General features: G+C 47.0%; 1 pseudogene across 1 annotated transcript; it reads left to right on the top strand.

The window, feature by feature from the left end:
• Positions 1–4022: 4022 nt before the first annotated feature.
• LOC307019843 (large ribosomal subunit protein mL45-like) lies at positions 4023–4771 on the top strand (annotated as a pseudogene). Its single transcript has one exon. The product of its transcript is annotated as a large ribosomal subunit protein mL45-like (transcript).
• Positions 4772–6129: the final 1358 nt, after the last annotated feature.

The raw sequence follows: 6129 nt of genomic DNA, 5'->3' as shown, positions 1-6129 counted from the left end.
AGTGAGGATGGCTAGAGACGCGGGAATGGCGCCATCTTCAGCGGCGTTTCGCGCCAAAACCGAGCGGGATGTAAACAACAAGAGCGGCGCCCATCAACCGGTAGCAGCCGCCGTGTCCGTGAAGACACCCAAGTACTCGGTGTGGAAGCTATTCACATTTATTTTGTGTATTTATTTGTTTTGTAGAGCTAGCTAATTTGCAGCCATGTAATTTATGTTAAGTTGTGTTCCAGCTGGGATGCTTTTATTTTGAAGGTGATGGGTCAATTTGGGCACGCAGCTGGGTGTATTTAGGACAATCGGGGCACAGCAGCAGTGAGTGAGTACCGGGAAGGTGTATGGTTTTTTACCAGCATCAGAGCAGTATCAAGGCTGAGTCTAGCAAATATTCAACACCTTTTGCTGTATTGTTCTTGCCGAGGTGAAGACAATAAACACCACAAAACGTTGATGCCTTGACTGGACAATGAACTCATTTACTCACTCATGATCTGCGTAAGATCCGCCGTACCTGGTGCCTCAGTGGCCTTTTTAAGTTGTATTGTTGTTGACAAATAGCCACTACATAAAGTAAAAAACCTCCCTTATTGAAGCGGACACTTTTATTGTTTTTTTTTGTGGATTTGTTGCACTGCATGGACGTTTGGACTGGAATCACCACCACGCTCAAACGGAGATGATCATGCTGATCAAAGGACAAAGGAACATGGACGCCGGCGCATCAGCGTTTGATCTGGAGATCTGAGACAATGCTCATTGACTTTGTGAAACTTTGAATTGCCTGTTAAAGACACGATCGGAGAACAGAGGACCACCCACGGCTTAAATGGAAGCCGCACAAACCTACTCCACAACAACATAACATTGGTATGTGAAGGATAATCTGTCAGCTTTATTGGAAAAAAGCTAACTTATTTGGAGTGACTGAATTGCTGTTTCACTACATGTTGATGAATATTGGGAGTTGTTGTACTTGAAAAGACATTTATTCATAAATCTCCGACGTGAAGTGTCAATATAATTGCCTGTGTGAACTCAATCAGACAATATGGAGCAGCTGGTTGAGACAAACGAGACAATGCCTCTGGTTGATTCAAATGTTTCAAGTGTGGAGAATGTTGCCCCGCCCGAGCCCTCTGTAAAACGGGGCCTCAAGTTTACCCCAAAAGGCTTGACGTTTTACATAGAAACGTGCCAAGAAAAGAGATCGGCAAAGATCAAGCAAGCCAAAAAATACATTGAACCAATACGTGTCTGGATGAAATCTACTGACAATGTGAAGTCTGTGCAATCTCATTTGCGCAACTTCATCAAGTGTTATGAGAACGCTAAGGACATACATGAGTCTTTTATAGATATGGATTTGCCTGAGGAGGAGGTCAACAGGCAAAATACATATTTCAATGCAACAATGATGACATTTTGTAATTTCACTGAGTCTGTAAAGGATTGGTTGTCTGCTGCTGGGCACCCTCATGTGGAATCAAATGAAAATGTTGACAATGAGGTGGAAAATAATGACTATGATGTTAGCAATGTTGATGTTGAAACTGATGTTGAGACTCAAACTAAATAAAGTGCTGTTATTGATGATATCAATCCGGAGGACAGTGCCTCTAACATTTCAGGTCCAAAGGAAAGGCAACACAAAACACACTCTAATGTATTTAAAACATCATCCACCGCATCTGCCAGGCTAAAAGCAGAGGCTGATAAAGCAGCAATTGTGGAGCGCATGAAGGCTTTAAAAATAAAACATCAGTTGGAAGTAAAGGAGGAGGAACTAAGAAAAGAAAAGGAACAGTTTGCTCTGGAGACCGAGCTAGCTGCAACTAATGCCAAAATCAATGTTCTGGAAACTACCTCAAAATGCAGCTCCAAAAGGGATGGAATGAACTCTTATCTGGAAAGGAACAAGGCTCAGAGTACAAGGCAACTCAATCTTCAGGCTAATCAATTTGTCCCACAGAGAAATGACAAACATAACATGCAAAATGAATTTCACCCTAATGCCCAGGCTGTCACTGTAAGACCAAAGGAAACCTCACAGACCATCAGGTTTAAAGACACATCACAAACTTTCAGGCCTAAACAAATGGCAGTGTTACAGACGGACCTCAGACCACTATACCCTCAGGCACCAACGCAGGTGGTTCAAGATGCTCAACAGACAGAGCGAGCATCCTCTTTGAATATGACACGCAATAATGACACCCAAAATGACATTGTGAATATCATGCAACGCCAAACTGACATCACTACAATGTTAGTACAGCAACAGTTAGCATCCTCCCTACCAGTGAGAAATATACCCACATTTGATGGTGATCCTCTTCAGTATCATTCTTTCATCAGATCCTTTGAAAATTGTGTTGAGGTTAAAACTGATAATGCAAGTGATTGTTTACATTTCTTGGAGCAGTTCACCAGGGGGCAACCAAGAGACCTGGTGAAAAGTTGTCAGCACCTACCCTCTGTTCAAGGATACCAAAGACCCAAATCCCTGCTTGCTGAACACTTTGGAAATGAATACAAAATTGCTTCTGCTTATATGGACAAAATTGATAGCTGGCCTCTGGTTAAAGCAGAAGATTTCAAATCACTGAAATCCTTTTCTCTGTTCTTACGGGAATGCTCAAATTTAACACAGCAAATCATGCACATGAATGAGTTGGACATGCCATCAAAACTCAGAGACATCATGATGAAGCTTCCTTATAAGGTGAGGGAGAAGTGGAGGAGCCATGCATGTGATTTGCAGGAGAAACGTGGTTGCAGAGCACTATTCAATGACCTTGTGAACTTTGTTGAAAAACAAGTTAGAATTGCCTCTAACCCACTGTTTGGAAATATTCAGGACTCAAAATGTACCAGCTGCAACAAACCCCCCACTGTCAGTGAACCAAGGCATAGGAAACAGGGCACCTTTGCCACCGGTGTCACTGCAATGGAAGAAAGAAACAAAGGCTACATGGATAATAAGATCAAGTCCTTTTCTGCCCAAAGTCACAACAAATGCTGTTTATTCTGCCAACAAACCAGCCACTCACTTGAAAAATGCTCACAGTTTAAGTTAAAGACACAAAAGGACAAGATACATTTCATAAAGGAGCATGGAATTTGTTTTGGTTGCTTGAAACATGGACACATAAGCAAAGACTGCAGGAGTCGATTGGATTGCAGTGTGTGTCAGCAAAAGCATCCTTCAGTCCTTCACATTGAGCAGAAGGGTATAAGTACACCTTTTAATGAAGCACAAGAACCTGTGAGCCCTCTGAGTGTAACAACTGGTCAGTCTCAAACATGTGGCCATATAGGGGCTGGAGATGAGTACAATGCTGTGTTTTCGATTGTTGCAGTTCAAGTGAAAAGCCAAATGAGTGACAGAGTTGAACAGACCTATGCATTTTTGGGGAGTTCCGGTACCTTTTGCACTTATAGCCTTGCAAAGAGATTGGGGCTAAGTGGCAAGCCAGCCAGTATTCTATTACAAACAATGGGGCAAAAGAACATTTTGAGTACCAATGTATTGTCTCACTTGGAAGTGTCTGGCATGGATACGGATGATTTTATTGAATTGCCCAATGTCTTAACCCAAAGAGTTATGCCAGTGTCACGTGTGAACATTCCACGACAGGATGATGTGGAAAAATGGCCTTACTTGAGTAACATAAAGCTGCACGACTTGAATGCAGATGTGGATTTGCTCATCGGAACTGATGCAGCAAAAGTGATGGGAGCTCATCAACAGCCAAGATGAAGGCCCGTACGCAGTCAGAACAAGAGTCGGCTGGGTCATTAATGGACCACTTAGGAGTGGAAGTAACGGCAGAGTTAAGACTGGCTGCTCTGTTGTCACAACAAACCGCATATCTGTGGAACATCTGGAAGACATGCTCATTAAGCAATACAACCATGATTTTAATGAAAAAACATCAGAGGGGCAATTGGAAATGTCAAGAGAGGACATTCAATTCATGAATATAATGGGAAGTACTACAGAACTGAAGAACGGTGTCAAGATGGCGACGCCCATGAGGAGGACGCTGGTTGCTCTTCACAGGGCAACATGTAGCAGTTTAATGAATGCCGAGGCGTCTCTGGACCTTCGGCACCCGCTCCCTCTGTACCTGCCGGTCCGGACTAAGAAGCGGTACTTCATCCCTCCGGCGGTGGGGATGAAAGGGATGAAAGATGTTAACATCGAGGACAGGGCCTGAAAAGCCGGCGTTGCCCCCAGGCAGCAGTACTTTGAGAGGCCCATCAACATCGCCTCCACTTCGACCCCTACATCCCTCCGGAGGGCGACGCTCGACTCTCCTCTCTCTCCAAAGAAGGCCTGAAGCAACGAACTGAACAGATTAAACAGAGCGCCGGCTCTCAGCTAGCGATTCGTAAAATCAAAGAGCACGACCCTCAGTTCTCAACAAAGACTTTTTCAGAGCAGGCTCAGGAAATCTTCATTGAGGCCCACACCGCCCTGACACAGTTCAACAAGGAGAAGCTTCACTCCTTGTTGACAGAAAGGTGTTATCCTGAGATGACGAGGGGGAACCGTTACAAGACGATCAGCTGGAGGTTTCTGGAGTCTCTGGAGCCGCCCAAGGTGGTCCACACTCGCTGTCCCGACATGATCTCCAAGGGCAACCTGTACGGCCAGGTGACCGTCCGCATGCACAGCAAACAGACTCTGGCCATCTACGACCGCTTCGGGCGTCTGATGATGGGCAGCGAGGAGCAGCCGAAGGACGTGTTGGAGTACCAAGTCTGACTCCAAAGGATTGGTCCGCTCTGTGAGCATCCAAACCAAAACCAGCGTCTTGGAGAGACCCGTGACGAAGATCTGGCTGCTGATGGAAGCCAAAGAATAAGATCATGGACAATTCTATCTATTTTCTCTTCCTATCGTGTCTTCTAACCATCTATTTAACACCTTTTGCTGTATTGTTCTTGCCGAGGTGAAGACAATAAACACCACAAAACGTTGATGCCTTGACTGCACAATGGACTCATTTACTCACTCATGATCTGCGTAAGATCCGCCGTACCTGGAGCCTCAGTGGCCTTTTGAAGTTTTATTGTTGTTGACAAATAGCCACTACACTCGGGTAAGGCTGACTGGGAGGCTTTCCATGCCCAATTTCAACTGCTTGCACATGCAGGGGGGTGGTCAGTAGAGACTAAAGCACTACAGCTAGCTTTGTGCCTCACGGATGAGGCTCTGTCATGTCTGCTGCTGCTTAGCCCTGAGGACCGGCACAACTATGAAGCGTTAGCGGGGGCTCTGAAGAGGCGGTTTGGACGGTATTTCCCGCCAGAGCTGCTCCGGAACAAATTGAGTAACAGCTGTAGGAAGTCTGGGGAGACGCTGCGTGCGCTGGCTAATGATGTTGAGAGCCTGACGCGGCGGGCGTACGCGCACATGCCGCCCGGGGATGCAGAGTGAGCTGGCCCGTGATCAGTTCATCAGGACTCTCCTCCCGGTGGACTTGAGGCTAGAAGTACAGCTGCAGCATCCGCAGTCCTTGCAGGCGGCCTTGGAGATGGCTGTGGAGAGGGAGGATGTGTGGAGTGTAGCTGCGAGGAGCAACGGAGGGCCGGTACCACCGGCTGTGAAGAGCTGCAGGGAGGAGAAGCCTGCATGGGTTACCGAGATGACGGAAATGATAAGGGCTGTTTCTTAGCAGCCAACACGCGGAACAAGTACCAGGGTCTGCTGGGGGTGTGGTCAGCCGGGACATTTGGCCAGAGACTGCCCCAAGGCACGCCGGACCCAGGGAAACGACGGGGGGTCCGCATAAAGGGGAAGATGCGGAGCCAAGCCCGAAAACTCCTCAAACAAACCACCATTTTATTGTCATCAACACAGACATCAGAGGAAGGAGCCCGGCAGCACAGCAGGGGGAGTCAGACGCTACGCCTTCCTGATGAAGATGACGGCACAGGCTTGGAGCCTGTCGTCGCGGTGGGCCGTGCTGGTGGTGGGGATTCCTGTTATGTCCCTGTCGCTGTGGAAGGGGTGGACTGCACTGGTGGACACAGGCTCTACAGTAACCCTAGTGAGACCAGAGGTGTTGCCCAGTGGGACTATGTTGGAGCCGACAGCAGTACGTCTCCGCACAGTCACAG

The sequence above is a fragment of the Notothenia rossii genome (genome assembly GCF_949606895.1).
Source record: "Notothenia rossii genome assembly, chromosome: 9".
In the NCBI taxonomy this organism is placed as follows: domain Eukaryota; kingdom Metazoa; phylum Chordata; class Actinopteri; order Perciformes; family Nototheniidae; genus Notothenia; species Notothenia rossii.
Note: the sequence above shows the minus strand (reverse complement) of the source record. Positions and strands in the feature narration are given on the sequence as shown.